The following is a 14,063-nucleotide window of genomic DNA, read 5'->3' as shown; positions in this document are numbered from 1 at the left end:
TGCTTTTTTTGGTTCACAATATCTTTCCCTCTCTGTAGATGATCAAGCAAATGTGGTCAGGGTGGCCGAGTGGTCTATGGCCCTGCGTTAAGGCCGCAGTCTCTCCTGGAGGCGTGGGTTCGAATCCCACTTCTGACAAAACTTTAAGTCCATTTTGTCTCTGAGTTCTTTTAGAATCTCAGCTAAAAATTGGCAGTCCATATAATATCTGAATAAGTAACAAACTTCAGTTTCAACTGCAAATTAATTTGCCCAATTCTGTCTTCAAGCTCGTATAATATTCTTCTAGCACTCGTGGTGTTTTATGTGTTTTTTGGGGGGTGCTTAAAAAGTCCCTTTTATTAATGAAATGGGTTACATTCAGTCTTGTGATATTTTTGGTTTCCAATAAGTAGATTGTTAATTTTATGTAACCTCATTTTCTAATGCTCCATTCAAGAGATGTTTCCACTATGAAATGCAGAGCAAGGGGAAAGAGCACAAGTGATAGAGCGAGTGAGTGAGAAGGGGTGTTGAGGAAGGAGAGAATGAAACAAAGACAGAGTGAGTGAACGGCAGGTAGGCCTAGAAGAGGAGACTAGAAGTGAAGGCGACATACTTTTCCCTGCTTTTGACCTCCCACCCATCCCAAACCGACCACAAACGTACCATCTATGCAACGTTGGTATGCAGAAATTCACGCCTCAGCCAGTGAGGGTAAGTCCCAGGCCAGGGGCTAGAGAGCAAAAGACTGCATGTGCTCAGACGTTCCCTGCTAGGGACAGTTGATCTGAAACAAGGTCTGCTCTCTTGTATCCAGCAAGGATCTAGAAATACTGCATGAATCTGCAAGGCACAATGACAGCATACATTTGCATAATATGCCCCACCTTCTGCCTTCCTACTTCCTGTGCAGTAGTTGTTTGTGTAGAGAGAGAGATCGCAGGCAAGGTAATTTTGTGAGTAGGATACAGGACCCTAAATAGCTGGTGAGAGGTATGAGGTATTCTAAAAGCATAAAAATTGTACACCTGTGAAATGAAATGCTTTCACATGTGATCTTCTGTGTTTATTGTCCTGTGCATAAAGTTGCACCTTGTGTTTGAAGGTTTAAATTATTTCAGGCTTGCATGGAGGCAGAAATTTCTGAGTGACTTTTATACATTTATTAAGACTCTGCACTGTCAGGATGGCCGAGTGGTCTAAGGCGCTGTGTTTAGGCCGCAGTCTCCTCTGGAGGCGTGGGTTCGAATCCCACTTCTCACATGACTTTTGGAGATGTAATCTCCTTTTTCAGGTTAACATCTGATGGAAGTTGCATCTGTTGGTCTTCACCTGGGATGTGATTCCGTCCTCATCTAGTCAAGAGAGCTGGGGTTTCTCATATATTTCGGTTGTATAAAGTCTTGCTGACAAAGTGCAGTCCTTACTATATGAGCATAGGACCCATGTAAGAGCTCATCTGGAAGAGTCATGCTCTTGTATGCCCTGGCCAGACAGGCCATGCAAATTCGGAAGAATGCCTAGCATCTGGTAGACAGTTGGACTCCAGCACACTTACGGCAATTTCCTCAGGGCTGTGATCAGGGGCTGCTTAGATTTGCGTATTCCACCCTATGTTGTGACATTGAAATTCCTTGTTGAATTTGCTTTAGCTAGCCAAGAGGTGGCTGTTGACTCAATTTCAAAGCAGCTTTGGGCCGTTCAAGTGGCTGGTTAATAGCACTTTCTCTTTGTACGCCTTAAAGGTCTAAAGAGTTCTTCATAGGTACTGCTCTCTATGGATTGTTCAAAGATCTGTTGGAAGTACTTATAATAGGATAAATAAATTGAGGGCATGCCTTTTCGGTACCCCACTTGCATGGCTGTCTGGCCTGTGGAAGGTTCCGCAAATGCAAATCAGGATGGCCGAGGGGTCTAAGGCGCTGCGTTCAGTTCGCAGTCTCTTCTCGAGGCTTGGGTTCAAATCCCACTTCTGACAATTGTGTGTTTACTCTACTTTTTTCTTGGGAGAGAAAAAATCTGATCATTTCCCTCACATGGGCTTATATGGTTGTCTACTTGGAAAAGTGCAGTGAGTTTTTTTCTTGCTCTAGCCACTCATGACCTAAGTTGTGTGCTTTTTTTGGTTCACAATATCTTTCCCTCTCTGTAGATGATCAAGCAAATGTGGTCAGGGTGGCCGAGTGGTCTATGGCCCTGCGTTAAGGCCGCAGTCTCTCCTGGAGGCGTGGGTTCGAATCCCACTTCTGACAAAACTTTAAGTCCATTTTGTCTCTGAGTTCTTTTAGAATCTCAGCTAAAAATTGGCAGTCCATATAATATCTGAATAAGTAACAAACTTCAGTTTCAACTGCAAATTAATTTGCCCAATTCTGTCTTCAAGCTCGTATAATATTCTTCTAGCACTCGTGGTGTTTTATGTGTTTTTTGGGGGGTGCTTAAAAAGTCCCTTTTATTAATGAAATGGGTTACATTCAGTCTTGTGATATTTTTGGTTTCCAATAAGTAGATTGTTAATTTTATGTAACCTCATTTTCTAATGCTCCATTCAAGAGATGTTTCCACTATGAAATGCAGAGCAAGGGGAAAGAGCACAAGTGATAGAGCGAGTGAGTGAGAAGGGGTGTTGAGGAAGGAGAGAATGAAACAAAGACAGAGTGAGTGAACGGCAGGTAGGCCTAGAAGAGGAGACTAGAAGTGAAGGCGACATACTTTTCCCTGCTTTTGACCTCCCACCCATCCCAAACCGACCACAAACGTACCATCTATGCAACGTTGGTATGCAGAAATTCACGCCTCAGCCAGTGAGGGTAAGTCCCAGGCCAGGGGCTAGAGAGCAAAAGACTGCATGTGCTCAGACGTTCCCTGCTAGGGACAGTTGATCTGAAACAAGGTCTGCTCTCTTGTATCCAGCAAGGATCTAGAAATACTGCATGAATCTGCAAGGCACAATGTCAGCATACATTTGCATAATATGCCCCACCTTCTGCCTTCCTACTTCCTGTGCAGTAGTTGTTTGTGTAGAGAGAGAGGTCACAGGCAAGGTAATTTTGTGAGTAGGATACAGGACCCTAAATAGCTGGTGAGAGGTATGAGGTATTCTAAAAGCATAAAAATTGTACACCTGTGAAATGAAATGCTTTCACATGTGACCTTCTGTGTTTATTGTCCTGTGCATAAAGTTGCACCTTGTGTTTGAAGGTTTAAATTATTTCAGGCTTGCATGGAGGCAGAAATTTCTGAGTGACTTTTATACATTTCTTAAGACTCTGCACTGTCAGGATGGCCGAGTGGTCTAAGGCGCTGTGTTTAGGCCGCAGTCTCCTCTGGAGGCGTGGGTTCGAATCCCACTTCTGACATGACTTTTGGAGATGTAATCTCCTTTTTCAGGTTAACATCTGATGGAAGTTGCATCTGTTGGTCTTCACCTGGGATGTGATTCCGTCCTCATCTAGTCAAGAGAGCTGGGGTTTCTCATATATTTCGGTTGTATAAAGTCTTGCTGACAAAGTGCAGTCCTTACTATATGAGCATAGGACCCATGTAAGAGCTCATCTGGAAGAGTCATGCTCTTGTATGCCCTGGCCAGACAGGCCATGCAAATATGGAAGAATGCCTAGCATCTGGTAGACAGTTGGACTCCAGCACACTTACGGCAATTTCCTCAGGGCTGTGATCAGGGGCTGCTTAGATTTGCGTATTCCACCCTATGTTGTGACATTGAAATTCCTTGTTGAATTTGCTTTAGCTAGCCAAGAGGTGGCTGTTGACTCAATTTCAAAGCAGCTTTGGGCCGTTCAAGTGGCTGGTTAATAGCACTTTCTCTTTGTACGCCTTAAAGGTCTAAAGAGTTCTTCATAGGTACTGCTCTCTATGGATTGTTCAAAGATCTGTTGGAAGTACTTATAATAGGATAAATAAATTGAGGGCATGCCTTTTCGGTACCCCACTTGCATGGCTGTCTGGCCTGTGGAAGGTTCCGCAAATGCAAATCAGGATGGCCGAGTGGTCTAAGGCGCTGCGTTCAGTTCGCAGTCTCTTCTCGAGGCGTGGGTTCAAATCCCACTTCTGACAATTGTGTGTTTACTCTACTTTTTTCTTGGGAGAGAAAAAATCTGATCATTTCCCTCACATGGGCTTATATGGTTGTCTACTTGGAAAAGTGCAGTGAGTTTTTTTCTTGCTCTAGCCACTCATGACCTAAGTTGTGTGCTTTTTTTGGTTCACAATATCTTTCCCTCTCTGTAGATGATCAAGCAAATGTGGTCAGGGTGGCCGAGTGGTCTAAGGCGCTGCGTTAAGGCCGCAGTCTCTCCTGGAGGCGTGGGTTCGAATCCTACTTCTGACAAAACTTTAAGTCCATTTTGTCTCTGAGTTCTTTTAGAATCTCAGCTAAAAATTGGCAGTGCATATAATATCTGAATAAGTAACAAACTTCAGTTTCAACTGCAAATTAATTTGCCCAATTCTGTCTTCAAGCTCGTATAATATTCTTCTAGCACTCGTGGTGTTTTATGTGTTTTTTGGGGGGTGCTTAAAAAGTCCCTTTTATTAATGAAATGGGTTACATTCAGTCTTGTGATATTTTTGGTTTCCAATAAGTAGATTGTTAATTTTATGTAACCTCATTTTCTAATGCTCCATTCAAGAGATGTTTCCACTATGAAATGCAGAGCAAGGGGAAAGAGCACAAGTGATAGAGCGAGTGAGTGAGAAGGGGTGTTGAGGAAGGAGAGAATGAAACAAAGACAGAGTGAGTGAACGGCAGGTAGGCCTAGAAGAGGAGACTAGAAGTGAAGGCGACATACTTTTCCCTGCTTTTGACCTCCCACCCATCCCAAACCGACCACAAACGTACCATCTATGCAACGTTGGTATGCAGAAATTCACGCCTCAGCCAGTGAGGGTAAGTCCCAGGCCAGGGGCTAGAGAGCAAAAGACTGCATGTGCTCAGACGTTCCCTGCTAGGGACAGTTGATCTGAAACAAGGTCTGCTCTCTTGTATCCAGCAAGGATCTAGAAATACTGCATGAATCTGCAAGGCACAATGACAGCATACATTTGCATAATATGCCCCACCTTCTGCCTTCCTACTTCCTGTGCAGTAGTTGTTTGTGTAGAGAGAGAGGTCACAGGCAAGGTAATTTTGTGAGTAGGATACAGGACCCTAAATAGCTGGTGAGAGGTATGAGGTATTCTAAAAGCATAAAAATTGTACACCTGTGAAATGAAATGCTTTCACATGTGACCTTCTGTGTTTATTGTCCTGTGCATAAAGTTGCACCTTGTGTTTGAAGGTTTAAATTATTTCAGGCTTGCATGGAGGCAGAAATTTCTGAGTGACTTTTATACATTTCTTAAGACTCTGCACTGTCAGGATGGCCGAGTGGTCTAAGGCGCTGTGTTTAGGCCGCAGTCTCCTCTGGAGGCGTGGGTTCGAATCCCACTTCTGACATGACTTTTGGAGATGTAATCTCCTTTTTCAGGTTAACATCTGATGGAAGTTGCATCTGTTGGTCTTCACCTGGGATGTGATTCCGTCCTCATCTAGTCAAGAGAGCTGGGGTTTCTCATATATTTCGGTTGTATAAAGTCTTGCTGACAAAGTGCAGTCCTTACTATATGAGCATAGGACCCATGTAAGAGCTCATCTGGAAGAGTCATGCTCTTGTATGCCCTGGCCAGACAGGCCATGCAAATATGGAAGAATGCCTAGCATCTGGTAGACAGTTGGACTCCAGCACACTTACGGCAATTTCCTCAGGGCTGTGATCAGGGGCTGCTTAGATTTGCGTATTCCACCCTATGTTGTGACATTGAAATTCCTTGTTGAATTTGCTTTAGCTAGCCAAGAGGTGGCTGTTGACTCAATTTCAAAGCAGCTTTGGGCCGTTCAAGTGGCTGGTTAATAGCACTTTCTCTTTGTACGCCTTAAAGGTCTAAAGAGTTCTTCATAGGTACTGCTCTCTATGGATTGTTCAAAGATCTGTTGGAAGTATTTATAATAGGATAAATAAATTGAGGGCATGCCTTTTCGGTACCCCACTTGCATGGCTGTCTGGCCTGTGGAAGGTTCCGCAAATGCAAATCAGGATGGCCGAGTGGTCTAAGGCGCTGCGTTCAGTTTGCAGTCTCTTCTCGAGGCGTGGGTTCAAATCCCACTTCTGACAATTGTGTGTTTACTCTACTTTTTTCTTGGGAGAGAAAAAATCTGATCATTTCCCTCACATGGGCTTATATGGTTGTCTACTTGGAAAAGTGCAGTGAGTTTTTTTCTTGCTCTAGCCACTCATGACCTAAGTTGTGTGCTTTTTTTGGTTCACAATATCTTTCCCTCTCTGTAGATGATCAAGCAAATGTGGTCAGGGTGGCCGAGTGGTCTAAGGTGCTGCGTTAAGGCCGCAGTCTCTCCTGGAGGCGTGGGTTCGAATCCTACTTCTGACAAAACTTTAAGTCCATTTTGTCTCTGAGTTCTTTTAGAATCTCAGCTAAAAATTGGCAGTGCATATAATATCTGAATAAGTAACAAACTTCAGTTTCAACTGCAAATTAATTTGCCCAATTCTTTCTTCAAGCTCGTATAATATTCTTCTAGCACTCGTGGTGTTTTATGTGTTTTTTGGGGGGTGCTTAAAAAGTCCCTTTTATTAATGAAATGGGTTACATTCAGTCTTGTGATATTTTTGGTTTCCAATAAGTAGATTGTTAATTTTATGTAACCTCATTTTCTAATGCTCCATTCAAGAGATGTTTCCACTATGAAATGCAGAGCAAGGGGAAAGAGCACAAGTGATAGAGCGAGTGAGTGAGAAGGGGTGTTGAGGAAGGAGAGAATGAAACAAAGACAGAGTGAGTGAACGGCAGGTAGGCCTAGAAGAGGAGACTAGAAGTGAAGGCGACATACTTTTCCCTGCTTTTGACCTCCCACCCATCCCAAACCGACCACAAACGTACCATCTATGCAACGTTGGTATGCAGAAATTCACGCCTCAGCCAGTGAGGGTAAGTCCCAGGCCAGGGGCTAGAGAGCAAAAGACTGCATGTGCTCAGACGTTCCCTGCTAGGGACAGTTGATCTGAAACAAGGTCTGCTCTCTTGTATCCAGCAAGGATCTAGAAATACTGCATGAATCTGCAAGGCACAATGACAGCATACATTTGCATAATATGCCCCACCTTCTGCCTTCCTACTTCCTGTGCAGTAGTTGTTTGTGTAGAGAGAGAGGTCACAGGCAAGGTAATTTTGTGAGTAGGATACAGGACCCTAAATAGCTGGTGAGAGGTATGAGGTATTCTAAAAGCATAAAAATTGTACACCTGTGAAATGAAATGCTTTCACATGTGACCTTCTGTGTTTATTGTCCTGTGCATAAAGTTGCACCTTGTGTTTGAAGGTTTAAATTATTTCAGGCTTGCATGGAGGCAGAAATTTCTGAGTGACTTTTATACATTTCTTAAGACTCTGCACTGTCAGGATGGCCGAGTGGTCTAAGGCGCTGTGTTTAGGCCGCAGTCTCCTCTGGAGGCGTGGGTTCGAATCCCACTTCTGACATGACTTTTGGAGATGTAATCTCCTTTTTCAGGTTAACATCTGATGGAAGTTGCATCTGTTGGTCTTCACCTGGGATGTGATTCCGTCCTCATCTAGTCAAGAGAGCTGGGGTTTCTCATATATTTCGGTTGTATAAAGTCTTGCTGACAAAGTGCAGTCCTTACTATATGAGCATAGGACCCATGTAAGAGCTCATCTGGAAGAGTCATGCTCTTGTATGCCCTGGCCAGACAGGCCATGCAAATATGGAAGAATGCCTAGCATCTGGTAGACAGTTGGACTCCAGCACACTTACGGCAATTTCCTCAGGGCTGTGATCAGGGGCTGCTTAGATTTGCGTATTCCACCCTATGTTGTGACATTGAAATTCCTTGTTGAATTTGCTTTAGCTAGCCAAGAGGTGGCTGTTGACTCAATTTCAAAGCAGCTTTGGGCCGTTCAAGTGGCTGGTTAATAGCACTTTCTCTTTGTACGCCTTAAAGGTCTAAAGAGTTCTTCATAGGTACTGCTCTCTATGGATTGTTCAAAGATCTGTTGGAAGTACTTATAATAGGATAAATAAATTGAGGGCATGCCTTTTCGGTACCCCACTTGCATGGCTGTCTGGCCTGTGGAAGGTTCCGCAAATGCAAATCAGGATGGCCGAGTGGTCTAAGGCGCTGCGTTCAGTTCGCAGTCTCTTCTCGAGGCGTGGGTTCAAATCCCACTTCTGACAATTGTGTGTTTACTCTACTTTTTTCTTGGGAGAGAAAAAATCTGATCATTTCCCTCACATGGGCTTATATGGTTGTCTACTTGGAAAAGTGCAGTGAGTTTTTTTCTTGCTCTAGCCACTCATGACCTAAGTTGTGTGCTTTTTTTGGTTCACAATATCTTTCCCTCTCTGTAGATGATCAAGCAAATGTGGTCAGGGTGGCCGAGTGGTCTAAGGCGCTGCGTTAAGGCCGCAGTCTCTCCTGGAGGCGTGGGTTCGAATCCTACTTCTGACAAAACTTTAAGTCCATTTTGTCTCTGAGTTCTTTTAGAATCTCAGCTAAAAATTGGCAGTGCATATAATATCTGAATAAGTAACAAACTTCAGTTTCAACTGCAAATTAATTTGCCCAATTCTGTCTTCAAGCTCGTATAATATTCTTCTAGCACTCGTGGTGTTTTATGTGTTTTTTGGGGGGTGCTTAAAAAGTCCCTTTTATTAATGAAATGGGTTACATTCAGTCTTGTGATATTTTTGGTTTCCAATAAGTAGATTGTTAATTTTATGTAACCTCATTTTCTAATGCTCCATTCAAGAGATGTTTCCACTATGAAATGCAGAGCAAGGGGAAAGAGCACAAGTGATAGAGCGAGTGAGTGAGAAGGGGTGTTGAGGAAGGAGAGAATGAAACAAAGACAGAGTGAGTGAACGGCAGGTAGGCCTAGAAGAGGAGACTAGAAGTGAAGGCGACATACTTTTCCCTGCTTTTGACCTCCCACCCATCCCAAACCGACCACAAACGTACCATCTATGCAACGTTGGTATGCAGAAATTCACGCCTCAGCCAGTGAGGGTAAGTCCCAGGCCAGGGGCTAGAGAGCAAAAGACTGCATGTGCTCAGACGTTCCCTGCTAGGGACAGTTGATCTGAAACAAGGTCTGCTCTCTTGTATCCAGAAAGGATCTAGAAATCCTGCATGAATCTGCAAGGCACAATGACAGCATACATTTGCATAATATGCCCCACCTTCTGCCTTCCTACTTCCTGTGCAGTAGTTGTTTGTGTAGAGAGAGAGGTCGCAGGCAAGGTAATTTTGTGAGTAGGATACAGGACCCTAAATAGCTGGTGAGAGGTATGAGGTATTCTAAAAGCATAAAAATTGTACACCTGTGAAATGAAATGCTTTCACATGTGATCTTCTGTGTTTATTGTCCTGTGCATAAAGTTGCACCTTGTGTTTGAAGGTTTAAATTATTTCAGGCTTGCATGGAGGCAGAAATTTCTGAGTGACTTTTATACATTTCTTAAGACTCTACACTGTCAGGATGGCCGAGTGGTCTAAGGCGCTGTGTTTAGGCCGCAGTCTCCTCTGGAGGCGTGGGTTCGAATCCCACTTCTGACATGACTTTTGGAGATGTAATCTCCTTTTTCAGGTTAACATCTGATGGAAGTTGCATCTGTTGGTCTTCACCTGGGATGTGATTCCGTCCTCATCTAGTCAAGAGAGCTGGGGTTTCTCATATATTTCGGTTGTATAAAGTCTTGCTGACAAAGTGCAGTCCTTACTATATGAGCATAGGACCCATGTAAGAGCTCATCTGGAAGAGTCATGCTCTTGTATGCCCTGGCCAGACAGGCCATGCAAATATGGAAGAATGCCTAGCATCTGGTAGCCAGTTGGACTCCAGCACACTTACAGCAATTTCCTCAGGGCTGTGATCAGGGGCTGCTTAGATTTGCGTATTCCACCCTATGTTGTGACATTGAAATTCCTTGTTGAATTTGCTTTAGCTAGCCAAGAGGTGGCTGTTGACTCAATTTCAAAGCAGCTTTGGGCCTTTCAAGTGGCTGGTTAATAGCACTTTCTCTTTGTACGCCTTAAAGGTCTAAAGAGTTCTTCATAGGTACTGCTCTCTATGGATTGTTCAAAGATCTGTTGGAAGTACTTATAATAGGATAAATAAATTGAGGGCATGCCTTTTCGGTACCCCACTTGCATGGCTGTCTGGCCTGTGGAAGGTTCCACAAATGCAAGTCAGGATGGCCGAGTGGTCTAAGGCGCTGCGTTCAGGTCACAGTCTCTTCTGGAGGCGTGGGTTCAAATCCCACTTCTGACAATTGTGTGTTTACTCTACTTTTTTCTAGGGAGAGAAAAAATCTGATCATTTCCCTCACATGGGCTTATATGGTTGTCTACTTGGAAAAGTGCAGTGAGTTTTTTTCTTGCTCTAGCCACTCATGACCTAAGTTGTTTGTTTTTTCTGGTTCACAATATCTTTCCCTCTCTGTAGATGATCAAGCAAATGTGGTCAGGGTGGCCGAGTGGTCTAAGGCGCTGCGTTAAGGCCGCAGTCTCTCCTGGAGGCGTGGGTTCGAATCCCACTTCTGACAAAACTTTAAGTCCATTTTGTCTCTGAGTTCTTTTAGAATCTCAGCTAAAAATTGGCAGTGCATATAATATCTGAATAAGTAACAAACTTCAGTTTCAACTGCAAATTAATTTGCCCAATTCTGTCTTCAAGCTCGTATAATATTCTTCTAGCACTCGTGGTGTTTTATGTGTTTTTTGGGGGGTGCTTAAAAAGTCCCTTTTATTAATGAAATGGGTTACATTCAGTCTTGTGATATTTTTGGTTTCCAATAAGTAGATTGTTAATTTTATGTAACCTCATTTTCTAATGCTCCATTCAAGAGATGTTTCCACTATGAAATGCAGAGCAAGGGGAAAGAGCACAAGTGATAGAGCGAGTGAGTGAGAAGGGGTGTTGAGGAAGGAGAGAATGAAACAAAGACAGAGTGAGTGAACGGCAGGTAGGCCTAGAAGAGGAGACTAGAAGTGAAGGCGACATACTTTTCCCTGCTTTTGACCTCCCACCCATCCCAAACCGACCACAAACGTACCATCTATGCAACGTTGGTATGCAGAAATTCACGCCTCAGCCAGTGAGGGTAAGTCCCAGGCCAGGGGCTAGAGAGCAAAAGACTGCATGTGCTCAGACGTTCCCTGCTAGGGACAGTTGATCTGAAACAAGGTCTGCTCTCTTGTATCCAGCAAGGATCTAGAAATACTGCATGAATCTGCAAGGCACAATGGCAGCATACATTTGCATAATATGCCCCACCTTCTGCCTTCCTACTTCCTGTGCAGTAGTTGTTTGTGTAGAGAGAGAGGTCACAGGCAAGGTAATTTTGTGAGTAGGATACAGGACCCTAAATAGCTGGTGAGAGGTATGAGGTATTCTAAAAGCATAAAAATTGTACACCTGTGAAATGAAATGCTTTCACATGTGACCTTCTGTGTTTATTGTCCTGTGCATAAAGTTGCACCTTGTGTTTGAAGGTTTAAATTATTTCAGGCTTGCATGGAGGCAGAAATTTCTGAGTGACTTTTATACATTTCTTAAGACTCTGCACTGTCAGGATGGCCGAGTGGTCTAAGGCGCTGTGTTTAGGCCGCAGTCTCCTCTGGAGGCGTGGGTTCGAATCCCACTTCTGACATGACTTTTGGAGATGTAATCTCCTTTTTCAGGTTAACATCTGATGGAAGTTGCATCTGTTGGTCTTCACCTGGGATGTGATTCCGTCCTCATCTAGTCAAGAGAGCTGGGGTTTCTCATATATTTCGGTTGTATAAAGTCTTGCTGACAAAGTGCAGTCCTTACTATATGAGCATAGGACCCATGTAAGAGCTCATCTGGAAGAGTCATGCTCTTGTATGCCCTGGCCAGACAGGCCATGCAAATATGGAAGAATGCCTAGCATCTGGTAGACAGTTGGACTCCAGCACACTTACGGCAATTTCCTCAGGGCTGTGATCAGGGGCTGCTTAGATTTGCGTATTCCACCCTATGTTGTGACATTGAAATTCCTTGTTGAATTTGCTTTAGCTAGCCAAGAGGTGGCTGTTGACTCAATTTCAAAGCAGCTTTGGGCCGTTCAAGTGGCTGGTTAATAGCACTTTCTCTTTGTACGCCTTAAAGGTCTAAAGAGTTCTTCATAGGTACTGCTCTCTATGGATTGTTCAAAGATCTGTTGGAAGTACTTATAATAGGATAAATAAATTGAGGGCATGCCTTTTCGGTACCCCACTTGCATGGCTGTCTGGCCTGTGGAAGGTTCCGCAAATGCAAATCAGGATGGCCGAGTGGTCTAAGGCGCTGCGTTCAGTTCGCAGTCTCTTCTCGAGGCGTGGGTTCAAATCCCACTTCTGACAATTGTGTGTTTACTCTACTTTTTTCTTGGGAGAGAAAAAATCTGATCATTTCCCTCACATGGGCTTATATGGTTGTCTACTTGGAAAAGTGCAGTGAGTTTTTTTCTTGCTCTAGCCACTCATGACCTAAGTTGTGTGCTTTTTTTGGTTCACAATATCTTTCCCTCTCTGTAGATGATCAAGCAAATGTGGTCAGGGTGGCCGAGTGGTCTAAGGCGCTGCGTTAAGGCCGCAGTCTCTCCTGGAGGCGTGGGTTCGAATCCTACTTCTGACAAAACTTTAAGTCCATTTTGTCTCTGAGTTCTTTTAGAATCTCAGCTAAAAATTGGCAGTGCATATAATATCTGAATAAGTAACAAACTTCAGTTTCAACTGCAAATTAATTTGCCCAATTCTGTCTTCAAGCTCGTATAATATTCTTCTAGCACTCGTGGTGTTTTATGTGTTTTTTGGGGGGTGCTTAAAAAGTCCCTTTTATTAATGAAATGGGTTACATTCAGTCTTGTGATATTTTTGGTTTCCAATAAGTAGATTGTTAATTTTATGTAACCTCATTTTCTAATGCTCCATTCAAGAGATGTTTCCACTATGAAATGCAGAGCAAGGGGAAAGAGCACAAGTGATAGAGCGAGTGAGTGAGAAGGGGTGTTGAGGAAGGAGAGAATGAAACAAAGACAGAGTGAGTGAACGGCAGGTAGGCCTAGAAGAGGAGACTAGAAGTGAAGGCGACATACTTTTCCCTGCTTTTGACCTCCCACCCATCCCAAACCGACCACAAACGTACCATCTATGCAACGTTGGTATGCAGAAATTCACGCCTCAGCCAGTGAGGGTAAGTCCCAGGCCAGGGGCTAGAGAGCAAAAGACTGCATGTGCTCAGACGTTCCCTGCTAGGGACAGTTGATCTGAAACAAGGTCTGCTCTCTTGTATCCAGCAAGGATCTAGAAATACTGCATGAATCTGCAAGGCACAATGACAGCATACATTTGCATAATATGCCCCACCTTCTGCCTTCCTACTTCCTGTGCAGTAGTTGTTTGTGTAGAGAGAGAGGTCACAGGCAAGGTAATTTTGTGAGTAGGATACAGGACCCTAAATAGCTGGTGAGAGGTATGAGGTATTCTAAAAGCATAAAAATTGTACACCTGTGAAATGAAATGCTTTCACATGTGACCTTCTGTGTTTATTGTCCTGTGCATAAAGTTGCACCTTGTGTTTGAAGGTTTAAATTATTTCAGGCTTGCATGGAGGCAGAAATTTCTGAGTGACTTTTATACATTTCTTAAGACTCTGCACTGTCAGGATGGCCGAGTGGTCTAAGGCGCTGTGTTTAGGCCGCAGTCTCCTCTGGAGGCGTGGGTTCGAATCCCACTTCTGACATGACTTTTGGAGATGTAATCTCCTTTTTCAGGTTAACATCTGATGGAAGTTGCATCTGTTGGTCTTCACCTGGGATGTGATTCCGTCCTCATCTAGTCAAGAGAGCTGGGGTTTCTCATATATTTCGGTTGTATAAAGTCTTGCTGACAAAGTGCAGTCCTTACTATATGAGCATAGGACCCATGTAAGAGCTCATCTGGAAGAGTCATGCTCTTGTATGCCCTGGCCAGACAGGCCATGCA

The 14,063-nt window shown here is 43.7% G+C and overlaps 7 non-coding genes across 7 annotated transcripts; all 7 read left to right on the top strand.

Moving 5' to 3' along the window:
- The first annotated feature begins 3,258 nt into the window (after positions 1-3,258).
- Positions 3,259-3,341, top strand: TRNAL-UAG (transfer RNA leucine (anticodon UAG)). Its single transcript has one exon. It is a non-coding gene; the product is annotated as a tRNA-Leu (tRNA).
- Positions 3,342-5,354: 2,013 nt separating this feature from the next.
- Positions 5,355-5,437, top strand: TRNAL-UAG (transfer RNA leucine (anticodon UAG)). The gene has a single exon. It is a non-coding gene; the product is annotated as a tRNA-Leu (tRNA).
- A 2,013-nt stretch (positions 5,438-7,450) lies between these two features.
- Positions 7,451-7,533, top strand: TRNAL-UAG (transfer RNA leucine (anticodon UAG)). The gene has a single exon. It is a non-coding gene; the product is annotated as a tRNA-Leu (tRNA).
- A 2,013-nt stretch (positions 7,534-9,546) lies between these two features.
- Positions 9,547-9,629, top strand: TRNAL-UAG (transfer RNA leucine (anticodon UAG)). The gene has a single exon. It is a non-coding gene; the product is annotated as a tRNA-Leu (tRNA).
- Positions 9,630-10,535: 906 nt separating this feature from the next.
- Positions 10,536-10,618, top strand: TRNAL-AAG (transfer RNA leucine (anticodon AAG)). Its single transcript has one exon. It is a non-coding gene; the product is annotated as a tRNA-Leu (tRNA).
- Positions 10,619-11,642: 1,024 nt separating this feature from the next.
- Positions 11,643-11,725, top strand: TRNAL-UAG (transfer RNA leucine (anticodon UAG)). The gene has a single exon. It is a non-coding gene; the product is annotated as a tRNA-Leu (tRNA).
- Positions 11,726-13,738: 2,013 nt separating this feature from the next.
- On the top strand, positions 13,739-13,821 carry TRNAL-UAG (transfer RNA leucine (anticodon UAG)). The gene has a single exon. It is a non-coding gene; the product is annotated as a tRNA-Leu (tRNA).
- Positions 13,822-14,063: the final 242 nt, after the last annotated feature.

The sequence above is a fragment of the Lissotriton vulgaris genome, chromosome 8, assembly GCF_964263255.1.
Source record: "Lissotriton vulgaris chromosome 8, aLisVul1.2, whole genome shotgun sequence".
Classification (NCBI taxonomy): Eukaryota; Metazoa; Chordata; class Amphibia; order Caudata; family Salamandridae; genus Lissotriton; species Lissotriton vulgaris.
The sequence above is the reverse complement of the archived record's forward strand: the minus strand, read 5'-3'. Positions and strand labels throughout refer to the sequence as shown.